This window comes from Anolis sagrei, chromosome 2, assembly GCF_037176765.1.
Source record: "Anolis sagrei isolate rAnoSag1 chromosome 2, rAnoSag1.mat, whole genome shotgun sequence".
Lineage (NCBI taxonomy): Eukaryota > Metazoa > Chordata > Lepidosauria > Squamata > Dactyloidae > Anolis > Anolis sagrei.
The window spans coordinates 141,697,184-141,715,646 of NC_090022.1; the positions used below are offsets into that span (position 1 = coordinate 141,697,184).

Here is an 18,463-nt window from a genome sequence, read left to right on the forward strand (position 1 = left end):
TGCTGAATTAATGAAGTCTGACAATGTGTGTACAGCTGCTACTATAGTGAGTTGACAAGTTGGCCTGATCCCATGAAACTGTCTCGTTAGGTAGAGGAAGAACAACATTCCTTGGGCTTCTATTGGGAAGGAGAGTGTTGAGCTTGCTTTTTGCAAGTAGACCTTCATGCCCCATCGAGCAAAGGGTTCACCCTGAGTTTTTTTCATCTGACTTGTTCATTTTCTTTTGAACTCTTCACAGGAATGGCATCAAGTCATGGGCTCCGAAATCATACATTTTTGTTTTGCCTGTGACAGTTAGATGTAACAAAAACAGAGTTCCTAGTAGGCATTGCTTAATAGATGCTTAAACAATTTGGTGTGACCTGATCTCCACAACAGGAATTAATATACATAATTGTGTGGGACATACACTCCTTCTACTTCTCCTCATCTCCTTTTCTTTCTCCTCTTTTTCTTCCACTTTTCAAATATTGATGCATAGTTACAGTGTGTGCTCTCTTTTTGCATCATTTCAGAGCAAAAATGCTTGTGAATGCATGTTGAGACAAAATGCATCAAGAAATGCATATTTTAACTGCATATTTCAGATTACTACTGCAAAGGGATTCGGTAGATTTATGGATGAACATTTGTAAAGCTGCACTGTCTGGAAAGAGATGGTTTCCATCTTCCATCGCAATTAAGATGAGGTTCCTGGGGTGCAATTATATATCATACTCATATTCCTCCTGAAAAAATATATGGAGATAACCATTTTGTAACAGGGAACCATAAAGTGTAAGTATCCTTGCTATTCTAACTAATGACTTTGCATTTTATTTGTATTCTCCTATATATTTGTACCTCAGAGAGACTAACTGAGATGAGGTCCACTGAATTTCAGCCTTTGGCACCAAGTCCTAATTCTCATAGCCACTTTAGCACTATGGGCTTGGCTGAAAACTATAGCTGAAATGTACAATATTTTAATCCATTGTTTTGAAGGGTTGCAGTAGTGTGTTGCCTGTTCTGTTTATCCTACAGCAGAAGGTGCAAATGGCAAAAATTAAAGTAAACTTTGCCACGGGACCCCAAAGCCTTCCACCCATCCAATCCAGCCTATGAGGGTATGAGCATGGACTCGTTACTGCATGAGGGGGATAAAGTGGCCACAATATTTGGCTGAAAACCTATTTAATAGAGTTATATCTGAGGAAAGCAAAGCAACCTGATGTGACCATCTCCTCAGCATCCCTTGGGTGAAACATCTGACCCTGACAGCAATCCAATGCTATGCATGTTTTAATGTTTTAAACTTCTGGTCTGTGACTATATAATAAAATTCATTCACTCAGTGCTATGGATTACTCACCCCAATGCTATTGATTGCTCACTTGCTTACCAGGAGGCAAACCTAGGACATACTCTCTCTTGAGTCACAGGGTTTTGTAAAAAAAATAGGACCACAACCAATACCTGAAAGGGATGACCTATGTATACATACTACTCTTAGTCAATCCTCGAAGTTCCATAGATACAGTAGGCAAAAAACATAGATAAAGGAGATAAAATTCCTATCTGGCCCCAAAGTAACCAGCAAGGCTGACTATGCACTGACGATAGGAAGGTGGGTGGCAAGCTGAAACTGAGGGAAGGGTTGTGATGGACGAAAGTGGCCATAACTATCCTGCAGCTCTGCTTCCTGCACATGTCATGTCCTGACATCCAGCACCAGCCATCTTTTACCCTGGACTAGATTTAAGGAGGCAATCAAAGTTACTCCCACCTGTAACATCATTCACTGCATTTCCTTATGTGTGAATTGTTCATTGGCCTGTGCCGTTCCTCAAATTTTGAAATACAATTCTCAGATCTAAAATGTGTCCAAATATATTTAGTAGGAAAATGTGTATCAGCATGTCAGGATAAATGCAGACAAATATGCCTACTTGCAAACATAATGTCTGCAGTGTAATAGGGCCTTTCATGTGGATTTTTTCAATATACTTAAAATGGAACATATGTAAAACTGGCCCCAGATCAAAATGAGCACTAAAATAGACTTATCCAAACATTTCTAAGATGGAAGTCTAGACCATGAAACATTTCATTGCAGGTCTAGTGTTCCTTATGGAAGTGACCCCCACCCCCACCCCAGAAAGCTAGCTGCATAACAAGTGTTCAGTGGTGGCAATGACATATCAATTCAGTATCTATTGAATGTTACTAAGTTTATCCCTTAATTTTGTTGCTTTTACAAAGCAATTGCACTCCTCTCTCACATACACACTCTCACCCTCTCTCTCCCCTCCCTTTCCTCTCTGGCTCATCTGAAACCTTCCCGGCATGTGACTGTGCTGCTGCTAATATTTACTCTGATCCTAACAAGCTTGGGTTTTTGGAGCTGAAACTGAGGAGAATCCAAGCTCCTAGGGACTGATTGTTGATGTGGCTCATAAGTCAGCAATCAATAGTATTGATTCTTCTGGGTGAATTGTGCACTCCTTGCGACGTGGTGGCACAGGCTGCAAGCTAATAGACCAATGAAATAGTTCGACAGGCAATGTTTGTGTGAATTACTCTAGCAAAACATGACATCTGCCCAGAAAATGTTAAGATTATTAGTTGTCACTGAAAGTGAGAGATACTAATCAAGAAAAAGGGGAATAGGGATGCCTCCCCACTCCTCATTTTTTTAATATCAAAGGTCAACAATGTGTTCTGGGTTATGTATGTGTGAGCAAGGGAGAGCAAGTACAAGGGTTGTAATCCGTTGCTAATGTTCTTCTTGAATAAAACAAGTGATTTCAACCCTTCTTTTCTTATTGTGAGAAAGTCTCAAACAATAGTTTTGGAAGAATTTTGTAGTTTGTGACTTATTCTGCACATAGAAAGCAATATTTTATGGTTATTTAGTGCAGGACATACAGATGTATTGAAATTGCAGAAATTGTGGTTAAAATGTTGTTTTCTGTACAGAACAACCACGTAGCTAGTCTGTCACTCTCTGTTATGTCTTTCCTGGGATAGACAAACACTCGGGTTTTCACTAATGGTGTTGTTGATAATTATTTTGTATCTTGTAATGATACTTTAATTGTTTTTAAATCCATGAATTGTTTTACTATGTTTTAAAATAACACACACACACATACACACACTATTGATGTTTTCATATACAAATGTTTAATTGGTGTTTGTGTCTTGTAAACTGCCTTGTGCCCCAGTAATTTGGAAAAGGAAGGCAATACATGATAATACCAAAGTCAAAAACAAGTACATATAACGCCAGATTACTCACACATGTCACTTTTGCATATTCAAGTACCTCCTTGCTGAATGCTTCCCTCCTAGGTGGCTACCACATACTGGGGTGAGCTCCAGTAGCCATTTACTGGTCAGGAAAGGATGTTATACAGAAGTGAGGCAACTGATATCTTCTTCTTGCATCTCTAGTCACTTACTAGGATTCTAGAAGGATAATGTTATATATGTCCTCCTTTTTACTATGGAATCACCTCCCACTCTTCCAAGCATCCATTATTCCCAAATCAGCCATCACAGTGCACCATGGTATGTAGGAGATGGCTACAGGACATTGTGCCTGGAAGTACTGAATTCTTCCCCTGCAATGTAGTCTCTGTAAAAGGACACATGCAGAAGGGATGTGGAATTGCACAGGGAGAGCATTATGCTCCAGTCAGTTGACATAAGACTTCTATCAAGCTGTTCTGAGAAATGTAATCAGATCACCTCATTCTGTCTGAAGCCGTGGAGTATTATGAGAAATAAACATTTTTATTTCTGCCAAAACCGTTTTTACGACTTTTATACAAAAGATGCATGCTTGTTAGGCCAGCAGCAGAAGCCATTTTTGCTAGGGAAATAAAACATTTCCTTTTTGCATGTATGACAATTCAAATCTCTTTTCAGCAATCTCTCAATAGCTATATCTAAAGCTTGCTTTTGTGTGAGTCTTAAAAAGGAATCACTACTCTTGTGTATTAATTTGCCCTGTGGAAATTGCTACCTAATCATCATCAACATAGACAAATGAGCTGTTGATGCTAACATGAAGGACTGACTTCTTCTATTCCTGATACACAAGGAATACATTTTATGTAGTTTACCAAACAAGTTCCCTATATTTTGAAGCTGACATGTTTAACAAATAGCAGTTGTGGGTGTGTGAGACTGAGGGATATACAGGCCATTCCTTTTGAGGAATCACTTCAGTTTGATAGTAACTTTTGATCCTCCCCCATATTCTTCATATGTTTCACTGGGCATCAACATTTTTAAAAATTCTTATTAGATAGCAATTTACAGATGTATGTGGGACAGTTTTACTTCATGATAAATGTTAGCATTCGCAGGACTTTTTACCTTCCTGGAAATTAGCCTTCTGTTCAGCTTCACAGAAATTTCTAAATATTTTATGTGTAAAACTGGATTCTAAACTATATTGACATTTAGTCTAATCCCAAGCATCTCAACATAGGACAAACGTGATAGGCTGCATTGCCCAAGAAAAACTTTAAATTGGTTATCTGCCTGCCATATGAAGATATGGCAGGCTGGATATAAATGCCACGTAGACAAGTAGAAACCCTCCAGTACCATTTCCTGAAATTAGAAATAGGAGGGCAAGTAGGAACTTCCATATTAGCAGAGTGAGGAATCTGCTGATCTTCCATTTAAAGGAACTATACAATTGCTTTACCATACACTCCAAATGAATTCAGCACCTTGGACAGATCCTACATCCAACACAGAGATATTTATCCAGCAAGATACTATGGTCCCTTTTACACTGCCATAAAAATCCAGATTATCTGTTTTAACTGGATTATATGACAGTCTAGACTCATATAATCCAGTTCAAAGCAGATAATGTTAATTATCTGATTTGATAATCTGGATTATATGGTAGTGTAGAAGGGGCCTCAGATTGGTACAAGCAAATACTATTGGTAGGTTGAAGACAGTAGGCTTCGTTGATTAAAAAAATGGTGCAAAACTTGTTTCGGATGTAGGGGACACTGGTGGTTCGATTCTAAAGTCACTTCCTTTTTTTAAAAAAAATCAAAATTTAGGTAGGGTTTAATGGCAAAACAAAACATGAAAAAGCTGGAAAAGAGGAAATTAGATGGAATTCAGTATAAAGAATTCTAGGAAGTCCAAGTACTACCACAGACTCCAAGGAAGAATACTAATACTTGTATATTGATTACTAAGAAGCCAGTGCTCCAAATCTCCACAGACTTATTAAAATTATTCCATAAATTCTTCATGATTAATTGGAAAGAAGACAACTGCAGACACTGTAGCCAGCTTTTCCCCATTTGCTCTACATGAACATGTGATTAAGATATACTATTTCATAAGTTATTGCACCTATTAATCTAACAGACTGGATATTTTCCCACTCTGTTCAGTGGGCAGTTAAGCCATCTGTCACATTAATCAACACCTTTCCAGGATGCTATATCCTGCTCTGTTACAAAGTTGATCTTTTTGTACTCCAGTGCTACTTAACCAGCTTGTTCATTAGCACTGAATGTTGTGTATGGATGATTGAGCCATGATCCAGTCTACAATACTAAGTTTTAAGAGTAACAGGAACTGAATTTGGTGCTGACTATGAAATAGCATTCTCTTGTGGCCTTGGATGTGGAACACTTGAATGATCTCTTAGGACACAAACCCATCTGTTATTCTTACCAAGAGAACCCCTTTGTAGCTCAAGTAAAATGAGGGCAGGGGACTGTTTCATTTTAAAGAAGGGATGGGAAGCCTGTGGCCTGAAAGCAGTATGTGGTCCTCAGCAACATGTGGTCTCCCAGAGACCAACACATGGTGAAATGGATTCAAATTACAGGAAAAGAGATTCCACATAAACATTAGGAAGGATTTCCTGATAGTAAATACCTGTTTAACAGTAGAATATGGTGCCTCAGAGTATGGTGGAGTCTCCTTTTGTATATTTCTGAATGGCAGAATAGTGATGGAATGGATCGACCTTAAGATCTCTTCCAACTTTATGATTCTTTGAGACCTATTCCTGTGAAGACATTTATTGTGTATTTTAGTATCACATATATGTTATCATGATAATTTGCATTAAAAGTAAATTGCTCCATACTGCTGGAAATCCTCAGAAAAACTATAGTATTCCAATTGTGACAGCAACCTTCTGACTGTCCAAATTCTCATTAAGCAAAGAGAGACTGCGACATCACAGAACCTTTACCGATTTCATTGATATTCCTACAATTTCTTCCACTTTGTCCTAAATCACTTGTGACAGTCAGCAGTGGTGCAGAAAATATTGTAGAGCCTACTGACACTTGTGGTGGCTTCCCCTCGGCAGTGGCATTTTTGACAGATTTGTCTTAATTTAAAGGAAGAGCGTGAGGAAAATGAAGACAGAAAATGTGACTAAGTTTGGGCAAGATCTTAATTAAGAGCGTTCAACTCACACGTCGTGGTTGACAGAGGAGGGAATGCTAGGGTTCAAGTTTATCCATTCAGTAGAATTAATAAATTATTTTTTCCCCTGGACTGTAACTGTTCCTTCAAGTTTCAGGAGGAGAGTTGCATAACCTCTGTCTAAAAATAAATTAGGAACCAAACAGAAACCCTGCCACCTCCCCTGACAAACTTGCCATGTTTTTAAAATCAAGAAATGTTTTCCTTTTATCATATTTTCTTTTTATTTTCTTCACTGTTTTGTTTTATTTCTTCTTTTTAAAAATGACACTACATTGTTTGTGCTTTTATAAATCATGAAAAACCTGTGGACAGCATGAGGTAGCAATTATTTCACACAGTTTTTTCTTTAGTCAGTAAAGGAGGAAGAGGCAAAATGAAAGAGATAATAAATAGCCCTTTCCTGCATTCTGCAGGCATCCTTGCCTTTGTAATCCCCATTTTAAAAGAGAAAGAGAAGGCATTTCCTCCATATAAATTTTAACCACAGCTGGAAGTATCAGACATCATCAATGGGATGGAAATGCAGTCAGTGGCATGGAAGACTTTTTTTTGCTGCATCTTGGATGCAGTTATACAACTTCTTTTTGAACTTTTAATTATACTTCATTAAATATTTTCATTACTTTTTCACTCATATAAATTTGATATTTTCAGCTTTTCTTGTAGTAGCACCCAAATCAAATAAGAGAAATAGAGGTTGGTTTCATCAGGAGTGGGACAAAACCAAGAGAAAATGTCAAAGAGGCAGCAAAGGGGATAATAACAGAAAAAAACTAATCCAATAGTTAATGATCTAATTAATTGCAAGAAGAATGGTAATCATTCTGGGAGAGACAAACAGTTGTATGATCAAAAACTCCTGTTCAGAGCATCCTTCAGTCAATTGACACATGACTTTTGGGACACTGGAAAGTTTTCTAGTTATATTTTTAATGAGGCTGAAGAGCCACAGTTAGCTGTTCTTTATAGCAAAGCATCTTCTAAATTGGAAGGTTGACCAGAGGATTTAAGCCTTTAAGTCATGTGATCCCTAGTGAGGGTAAAGACCCAGATACTTGTCCCAAGGATAGCAAAATTATCCCTAACCTCTTGATCATATAATACTATGGGGCATTACCAAATTTACATCCTTCACAAAGTGTGCAATTCAATCCTGTAGTCCCAAGATAGCAAGCATGCTGGTTCCATCATTTGGAGACCAGCAAAACCATCGTCCCACCACTCTAAGCCAGGTGGGGGAAATCACCAGTGTGCCCAAATGAAAGATGTAAATATCTATGAACAAATAATATTTTTTTCACAAATGATTTTACCAGAAAGCCCCAACATGTAAAAAGTATTGAATAATATGTTAAAAATTTGAAAATCCAGACAAGAGACACTTGCTGGATATTCCCAGATTTTGAAATCCTCCTCTATTAGCATACCAAATTTCAACATGTTTAGATGATCCACCGATTTTTAAGAATTTTTAAAACATTTTTAGAAATAATGTTTTAAAATAAAAATAAAAGAGCTACCTCCTTGATTTTTTAAGGAAATGGCAAAAGGTTATAGGGGATCACTCCCCCCTATTTTCAGACACATTCATACTGTTGGAAGTCACCATTTGTGCAGCTGAGGTCCAGCAAGGTTGGGAAATATAGTGTCAAGTCCCCAAAACACACCCCAGAAAAAAGGGAGAGACACCAATAAAAATAGCAAAATTGAAGTAGGATTTAAAAATCCTGAAAATCATGCTAGGTCTTATTTTCAGGGTAGGTCTTATTTTCAGGGAAACAGGGTAGCTTTTCCTAAAGAGAGGAGGCATTATACTCAAAAACTTCAAATGTTTACTTCCTGTATATCTTCATGTTGGGAAATTTCCTTTGTTTAAGCTTTGAAGAAAAACAAAACTTTTACAGATTATTGGGCATATAGTCTTTTAACTGCAAGAGTTGTTCTTAAAAGTCCAACAACTATGTGTGGGAGTTTGCAGTTGCTGTTTTTGTTAGTTACATTCCAATTCGCTCATGTCTCTGACTGTAGAAGATTATACAAATGGGGGGTTATTTTTAGAAGCTGCCTTGAGTCCGAATCATGGGGATATATATATATATCCCCCTCCTCCTTACATTCACCCACATCCTCCTCATTCCTGATCTTTTAATTTATGAAGATATGGATACCTCCTAAAGAATGAGTTCTTTCATCCTTAGATAAATGTCCTCCTTTCTCAAGACCTCTACTCTATGAAAATTGAAAAGTGATTGCATTCAATGAAGGACAATTCTTTCATGTTCCTGAGCATTTCCTTTACAAAACTTCCCAAAGTTTTTGCACACGTTCACAAACTCTCTCCCACCATAGATTTCTTTGTAGAATAATTTTCTGAATTAGTTAAGGGTGTGCCCCTTCCTCATTGATCCCAACTCTGTCTTCCCAGTGTGGAGGACCCATTTTCAGGACATAATTAATGATGAATATTATTACTATTTTTAGTCTCTTTTTTCACAATGATTTGCCTCCCAGGGCAAGCCTCCTCCTTCATCCCATACACAGTGGAGCTTTTGTACTACGTAATAAAAATCAAATTTTAAATTCTTGTCTTGGTGTAGTTATTTCAGCAGTAATTGATCTATACAACTTTTCAGACATCATCCCAGCTCCTAGCACTCATCACTCTTGGCTTTATTGGCCATCACTGCTGAAAGCTGCAGCCCACCAAGAGCTGGAAGGTTGTATTATTCCTATCTCTGATTTAAAAAATGTGTTGGTTCCAACCACTACTGGAGCTACATTCCAAATTCTCAGCTTCCCAATAACATTTGTATCTGACCTGACTTTAGATCTACCCACATAGTGAGCTTTCCATGGTTCTGAACAGCATCGTATCACATCTGGCAGAAATGTCTTTTAAAATCAACAGCGGTCAATTTCAGCAAGACTGGAGGCCAATTTTGCACTCCCAGGACATATTCTAAGTTATCTTCCATTCTTCTGTTACACTGTCCAAATTGGATGGCAAATTGATAAAAGCAGGAACAAGTAGGAAATGCTTTTTAAACAGGGTTTTCCTATAGTTTGCCTCCAATTTGAGTGGGAAGCCCTCTCCCCAAACACACACACACACATCCCTGCTTTAATTTCTCTTATTGTTTTGATTTAAAATTGTGTTTTAAAGTAGATTTTGGTGGTGCAGCTTTTTCTTCCTAATGATACTTTCTTATCGCCATGGCCTATAGCTGAAATAAAGTAATGAAATGAATACTCTGACAGAAAATAATGAAAGCACAACATTTTGTAAAACATATGGTACACTGAAGAGATATGTCAGGTCAAAAGAGAATGAGAAAACTATTGGAACAGAACACAGAGTGAAGGAATTAATGAGTTATGTGCATGTCTGCCGGAAAAGAAGCTATGCATGAAATAGGGGAGCAGGTTTCATGTCTGTCACTCATGAAATGCAAATGAAGGGAACTAATCCAAGGAGGAGAGGAATCCCCAGGGATGTGCTCTTGCTGTTCAAATCAAAGTGTAGTTAATGTAAAATCTGGTACACCGCCTTATTAGACAATTGTCTAGACTTTAGAAATTCAATTTGCTTATTTACTGTGTTTTTGGAGGTTTTCTTTTGCAAATCAGTGGTTGGCAGAGCTTCCTCCTCATATTATCTATTTAGTGGATGTTTGCATTGGTATCTAATATCTATTGCAAGAGAGCCAGTATGGTTACTGTTTTGAGCATTAGACTACAACTCCAGAAAACAGGGTCTGAATCCTTGCTCAGCCATTGAAACCTACTGGGTGGCCTTGAGCAAGTCATACATCTCAGCAAAGGCAACACCACCTCTGAACAAATCTTGGGATTGTTGGGATAGGCTTGTTGGATAATGTGAAAGTATTAGACAGAAAGGTATGGACAGATATTGAGAAAATATCTTTTGTTATAACTCCTGGAATTCACCACTGAGAATGATCATAGTGGAACATTTCCTGATTCTGGAGTCTATCACAATCAGGTTAGGCTCATTTGTTAAAACATTCAAGGAAGAAATGTCCACTGCATGAGAAATGAGTGGAACAGAAGTGTTTTCCTGCCAAGTGCTATCCTGTACACTAACCAAAGAGGAGATACCCCTGTGTCTATGGGACACTACTCTGGGAAGCAAGGATGCTTCACCGTCTCTACAGGATCTAAGACCTATTGTGTACTTCAGATTTTATCTGTAGACTGCCATCCCATGTTCAATCAATTTTGTTGAATCCAGCCTTTCATAACTAGCCAGTGCACAACAGAAGGCCTTTAAGGACATCTTTTAAATCAAGCTCAGTATAGAAAAGTATTGGCTAACTTCCTACATACTATGATTTTGCTGAGTCTGTGTGTCATTTGGGTTCGAAAAGTGCATTCAATTAATTGCATACAAATTCTCCTTCTGCATATTTTTGCTTTAGTTTAAAAAAAAAGGGGGGGGGGAGAAAATTTCCTATCTTACAAGGCAAAATTAAAAGTTAGTTGGAGAAGAAGAAAAACCAATGTAGAGAATAATGTGATTGTTCACTCTGATATTTCTGTTCCCTGACTAACTGGATTGCTTTCAGGAAGCGAGCAATATTAAAGTCATCTTTTTTCCTTCCTGTCAGCTGCATCAGGTGCATTTCGCCCTTATTGACATGTACTTAATAAGCTCAAATCTTCTCACTTTCATCTTCCTGAGGTTCTGTACTTATATTGAAGGTCTTTTGGTCTTGCAGAAAGATTTCCCTCTACTGTCACCTACCTGGGAAAGATAATACTGAGACCATTTTTTTCTGGGGTTGACAGGGCAGGGAATGGAGAGAGGAGGGAGTGAGATTCATTATTACTACACATCTGACATATAGGCAGATGCTCACAGCAGAAACCTGTCTCCAGCTGATATGCATGCAATAATACACCTTATGACAAGCCAGTTTCCCACTGGAGAAAACAAGCCCATATGAGAATTAAGTATGGGACAATGTGAATGAACTGTGATGGAAAGAGACAATTTGGAAGAAAGTCTTGTGACAAATGTGCTCAAATTGATAATGCTTAATTTTGTATGTGCAAACGTAGTGTACAATGTGGTGAAACTGTCTCCTGTTCTTCAGGAAACAGAGCTTGAAAAGTTACTTCTTTGGACTGTAATTTCCAGAATCCCACACCCAACACGGCCCACATTTGCAATGTTACTTGCCAGCATTTAACCATGTTGATGTATTTTTTTCTGGTATAAGTCAGAAAGTCAGGAAACAAGGTATTTTCATTTTCACCTTTATCAGTAGATGATAATGCTAATCTTATTGTATGGCAGCATATTTTAATGTCCCTGAAGAATAATTATTTGTTCTTCAGTACAATACACTATTGGAAGATATGGAGATATGCGAAAAATGAACTGCCTGCTCCCTACCCAAAAATGTACAGTTTCACTTATCCATATTATGACAGGATCATGTTGTGCTTTTTCATTTTCTACCAATGGTGGCCTATGAGGTCAAATGCAGAAAGTGATACTCGTGATATAATAATGTAACAGGTAAACAAAATTACTTATCATGGGTAGAGAATATAATGGGGTAGATCATTTTCAGTGAGCAAGTCTCATCGGCTACCATGTGTACTTTGGCCATGAAAGTAAAACTGTACATGTGAAGAAAGGAGCAATCCTTATTTAATAAGACATTAGCTTGGATGATTAAGAAAGGTTGTAGTAAATCAGAAGGAACAAGTGTGACCCCTAGAAGATGTCTGCAGTGTACTTGTTTGTGTTTGCACAAAGGCATGGGGATTCCCATAATGAGGCTCTCTTACCAAAATAAAATGCTTATGGATTCCTTGTAGAAATAGATTACATGTTCACAAGCACTGGATTATTGTAGCACTTAAGAATAACTCTATTAAAATCATGTCTGAATAATAAAACCACATCAGACTCGTGCGCCAACTGCGACCGTACCTTGGGAAGTCTGACTTGGCCACGGTAATCCACGCTCTGGTTACATCCCGCCTTGATTACTGCAACGCTCTCTACGTGGGGTTGCCTTTGAAGACGGCCCGGAAGCTTCAACTAGTCCAACGGGCGGCAGCCATGGTATTAACAGGAGCAGGGCGCAGGGAGCACACAACTCCTCTGCTGTACCAGCTCCATTGGCTACCGATCAGCTACCGAGCCCAATTCAAAGTGCTGGTTTTGACCTTTAAAGCCCTAAACGGTTCTGGCCCTACATACCTATCCGAACGTATCTCGGCCTATCAGCCCACCAGGACCCTAAGATCTTCAGGAGGAGCCCTTCTCTCCATCCCGCCTGCTTCACAGGTGCGGCTCGCGGGAACGAGAGATAGGGCCTTTTCTGTGGTGGCCCCCCGGCTTTGGAATGCCCTCCCTATTGAACTAAGATCAGCCACCTCGCTAATGGCATTTCGGAAAAATCTAAAAACTTGGATGTTCGAGCAAGTTTTTAACTAATTTCCGATGTAAGGTTATTTTGACCATGGACTTGCAACCAAGGATAACGAACTGAATTACGATTTTAACTATGAGATGTTTTCGACTTGTATTGGTGGCCCGATACTAAGTATGTTCATACTATGTATGTTTTATGTCTTGTATTTTGATATCTTATTTTATATTTTTAAGTGACTATTGTATTTTAACAAGTTGTAAACCGCAATGAGTCGCCGCACAGGCTGAGATATTAGCGGTATACAAGTGTATCAAATAAAATAAATAAATCTACAGATGCATACAGCATTTGTCATTCCTCCATGCAATGGCCTACCCCAGTTAGCGTCCAAGATCAGAGAAGATCTGGTGCCTTCAGTCTAAATATCCTGAATGTAGCAGACCTTGGGCCCTTCTATACACCATATAACCCAGAATATCAAGGCAGAAAATCCCACAATATTTGCTTTTAACTGGGTTATCTGAGTCCAAATTTCCATATATTCCAGTTCAAAGCCAATAATGTGGGATTTTATTCAACTATGTGGAAGGTGTCCCAGTCTTATCTTGGAAGCTAAGTGGGATGTGGCCACTTGAATAGAAGACCTCTGAAAAATGACAAATGCTGTAGACTATATTTCAGATTGAAGCTATGGCAAACTACTTGCCAATCTTAATTGACTAAGCAAACACTGTGGAATTCATGAGGATACTAGACACACATACACAAAGAGATTTATGAAATTATTCTAAAATATCTTCTGTGATATTTACTGTTTCTTCTTGTCTGTCTCCTGTAACATTAGTTCTAGAAGTAGTTGTGGTTATAATTATATAATGCTAGAAATAGAAATCTCAAGACAATTATGCTCATGTGAAATGACTGTCAAACAGGCAGGCCTGGATAGGTAGTTCAACAAAGAGACTGAGGAGAAGGCAAGAGACCCAGAAAAAGCAAATGTTTACAAAGCAGGTGGGAAGATGTACAGATAAGAACAAACTAGCTATTGGGTTTCTGTGAGTTTTTGGGCGGTATGGCCATATTCCAGTAGCATTCTCTCCTGATGTTTCACCTCCATCTATGGTAAACATCCTCAGAGGTTTCTTCAGAGGTCTGTTGGAAATGAGGCAAGTGGAGTGTGTGTGTGTGTGTGTGTGTGTGTGTGTGTGTGTGTGTATATATATATATATATATATATATATATCTATCTATCTATCTGTGGAATGTCCTGGGTGGGAGAAAGAACCCCTTGTCTGTTTGAAGCAGGTGAGAATGTTGGAATTAGCAGATTTGATTAGAATTGAATAACTTTGCAGTGACTCATAGCAACCCAATAATTCCAGCCATGAAAGCCTTCAACAAAACTAGCTATTGCCCAGGTATACCTAAAAACCATGGAGCTGTACTGAGTATGGCTAGGAAAGATTACTATGCGCTCTGAGAATATTGAAATAATTGTAGTACCATTCTAATATTTCAGCCATATCCCTGCAGCCAAGATAATGTGCCACAAAGAGGAGTGGGACACAGGCCATTACCAAGTTCACTACTATCAGGGCCAGATAATGTTTCAGAATGTAAGATGAGCACCATTCTGCATGATAGAATGGGATCAGACTGGATGGCCCTTGTATTATCTTACTACTCTATGAGTCCATGATTGCACTATATGGCACTACTTCTCATTCCAGCCCTTGCCCCAACTTTACGATGAACATAATAGTACCATCCTGGAAGAGTGAATTGTTGTGAAAGTTGGTGAAATAATGTGTGCTATGCACTTGAATAATTCTGAAACACCAGATAAAGGCTACAGATTGTCATCATACAAACTTGTAAAAACAAAAATAGGAAAGGTTCTGTAGGTTTAAAACTGTTGGCTTCTGTAAAGCAAATGGAATCAAGCTCCCTTTAGAAGCAATGATCCGGGACTGATAGCCTGATAACTGTATGAAAGGAAGATAAGCAGGTGGGTGGGTCGAGGTGGAGAGCCTGTTTGTTCCATTTCCTTGGTCCCTAATTAAAGCCACTTCCTCTCACTCCAAACAAGTCAATGGAGTGGTGAAATTGACTATGTTCATAGTTAATTGCTTGGCTGAATACCTGATGTATTTTGTTTGCTGGCCTTTATTTAATGTCAGCGCTGATAGTGTAAAGAATCTGCATTTACACACAAATTTCTCCCTCACTTCTTTAGCAATCCACTTTTGCTCTTGTCAGTAATAAAGCAGAGGAGTCTTACTGTTCTTTGCGCTGGGTCCAGGCCCCTTATCACTGTCACATATCCTGGGTTGAGGTCCATTCATAAAACCTTCAACCTCAATCCCTTCTGAAGCCCCCAGTGTGACCTTTCCTGTTCTTTAAGAGGCACCACCAGGTTGGGTAGAGGTGTACTAGAGACATCAGGACAGGGAAGAATGACCATAGACGGCTGTATTTTCATAACATCTGCATTCTGCAGTCCAAGGCAGCTGCCTCACTCTGCCTAACAACAGGGCAGTAGTAAAGTACATTATTGTCACACAGAAGTTCCAGCTAAAATATGGGGGAGCGGGGGGGGGGGGGAGATCAGAAAACAGGCAATGGGGGAAAAGCTGTTCTACCTGAACATCCCAGAGAATTGTATCTATACTGGCAAATAATTTTACTTCACCTAAGTCAGTGGTTCTCAACCTTGGGGTCATGACCCCCAAGGGAGTTGCTGGGCCATTTTCTGGGGGTCACAAAGTTGCCTTGGTTGGCCCTGCCCCAGCTGGCTCTCCAAAATGGCTTCTGGCCCCCGTGCAAGCCAAACAGCCAGGCACTTCTGGCTGGCTCCTCCTCCTCTTTCCACAGGGCTGCAGGGGGTCAGGAGGGGGAGCTTGGAGGCAAAGGCATGTGTGGGAGAAAGCACACTGCTCAACCCTTGCCCCCTGCTGAGCTCAGAAGGGGTGAGGGTTAAGCAGAAGGCTGCCCGCCGCTCACCTCTCACCCCCGCCGGGCTCAGAAGGGGTGAGGGGGGAGCGCAAGGCTCCTCACATGGTCAGGCCATCTGGGGAGCCTTCGCCACTCACCTCTCGCCCCCATCAGGCTCAGAAAGGTCATGGCCCCTGTGCTTGCCCCTGTGCAAGCCAAACAGCCAGGCACTTCTGGCTGGCTCCTCCTCCTCTTCCCACAGGGCTGCAGGGGGTCAGGAGGGGGAGCTTGGAGGCAAAGGCATGTGTGGGAGAAAGCACACTGCTCAACCCTTGCCCCCTGCTGAGCTCAGAAGGGGTGAGGGTTAAGTAGAAGGCTCCCCGCTGCTCACCTCTCACCTCCGCTGGGCTCAGAAGGGGTGAGCGCAAGGCTCCCCGAATGGCCAAGGCCATCCAGGAAGCCTTCACCGCTTGCCTCTCAGCCCTGCTGGGCTTGAAAAGGGCGAGGGGCAAGCGCAAGGCTTCCCACATGGCCTTGGCTATCTGCTCTCCAGATGTAGGTGAACTACATCTGCTGTAAATCACTGTCAATTGTTCCCAATCCCCTCCGGTATTTTCTATTGGTCATTGGGGTTCTGTTTGTGCCAAGTTTGGTCCAGGTCTATAATTTGTGAGGGTCTCAGTGGTCTATGGAATTCAGAGCTATATCAGTTGAAGATACTGCAGATCCCATAATCCATTGTCCATACTCCTCTGAATGTATTGTGTTTTATGATTAATCACCATGCTTTAATTATTTTCAATTTGTAACAATGAAAATACACCCTGCATATCAAGATATTTACATTACAATTCATAACAGTTGCAAAATTACAGTTATGAAGTTGCAACAAAAATATGGTTGGGAGTCACCACAACATGAGGAACTTAATTTAGGGGTCACGACATTAGAAAGGTTGAGAACCACTGATCTAAGTTTTCTGTATTCCTAAAGCTGCCAACAATGTTTTTAGATATGGTACGTTCAGCTCATTGTGTGGTCTGAGAGGAAATGGAGGAGCAAGCCATCTTAAAAGGTTCTAAGAAATTCAGTTGGCTACAAGTTAAACAAGAGTTGACACAATGATACAGCAGCTTAAAAAAGCCAATTTTAGGCTACATCAATGAGAATATTATGTCCAGATCAGGGGAAGCAGTAGCACCACTATATTCTACCTTTGGCCAGACCTCAACAGAAATGCAGTGTTCACTTGTGGGTACCTCGGTTCAAGAAGGATATTTGCAAGCTGGAATCTGTCCATAGAAATAGGACCAAGATGATATAATATCTTGAAACCCAGTTCTTTATGAAACAACTTAGAGAGGTGGGTAGGAAGAGAAAACTGAGAGGTGATATGAGAGTCAGGTTTAAAGATCTAAAGCAGTGGGTCCCCAGATGTTTTGGCCTTCAGCTCCCAGAAAGCCTAGTAGCTGGTAAACTGGCTGGGATTTCTGGGAACTGTAGGCCAAAACACCTGGGGACCTGCAGGTGGAGAACCACTGATCTAAAGGGATGTCATATAGAGAATGGAGCAAGCTTGTTTTCTGGTGTTCTGGAGACTAGAAAATGAACCATTGGATTCAAATGACAAGAGATTCTAGCTAAATATTAGAATGAACATTTTTTTCTATAACAACTGTTCTACAGTGAAATAGACTGACTTAGTGGACCCCCCTCTGGAGGTCATTAAACAGAAGTCAGATGAGCATCTTTCTCTAGTGCTTAGTTTGTGTTCCTGCAAAAGTGGGTTGAACCAGATGTGTTGTGACCTTTTCCAACTCTGAGATTCTGTGTCTGCATTCGGAGGGCCACATTTCTCACAATCTTGTTTTGCAAGGATTAAATCTTCATACAATGTGTATCAATGAGCCCATGATGGTCCCAAATTTTGCTGATTTCTACAACTATGGTATTTCTATTGTCCTACTTCTGTTTCTTCATCACCTAGAGTAGCAGGTCTTAAGATTAATAAATATTTCACAGAACTACTGAGTGCACTGCCATGACATTGAAGTAAATAGAATCTATGTTTATTGTAATGTTCATAATTCTTCTTGGCTTGCTGTCATTTCAACGTAACATACAGGTTTTAAATATTCAAGTTAAGGAAATCAAAACCTGTACCTTGATTCCTACCACTTTTCTGATTAACCTTCTCACTAATTGAATTTCATTTGTATTCCAGGTTTTAATTTTCTCCTTTCTTACCAAGATTATCTTGCCTGTTTGATTTCTGTTCTTGCCTTGTTATCTTCTTTCCTCTCTAGATTTGGATGATCTCCTCTGTATCTATCTCTAGCTTCACAGAAGCCTATTTGTCTTTTCTGAACACTACATGGACATTTCAGCAAAGAAGGAATCCTCCAAATAGAAATTATGTTTTGGTGCAATTCAAGTGGTAATTCCAGTCAGGTTGTATTATCAATAAGACCCCACAAATCAAATTAGTGCTAAAATGTATGTCTGCATATCTTAAAATACTATAATTTTGGATAAGATTTTTTTTTCATTTTCTAACAAACTTAGCCTTTCCTTTAAAAGTCTATCTTTTTCATCCTGAACATGAATTAAAATAAGAATTTGGACAAAAACCAATAGTA

At 39.5% G+C, this 18,463-nt stretch overlaps 1 pseudogene; it reads right to left on the minus strand.

The window, feature by feature from the left end:
• LOC132765526 (RNA-binding protein 39-like) overlaps nucleotides 1-18,463 on the minus strand; it is an 89,185-nt pseudogene that overhangs the window by 9,732 nt on the left and 60,990 nt on the right.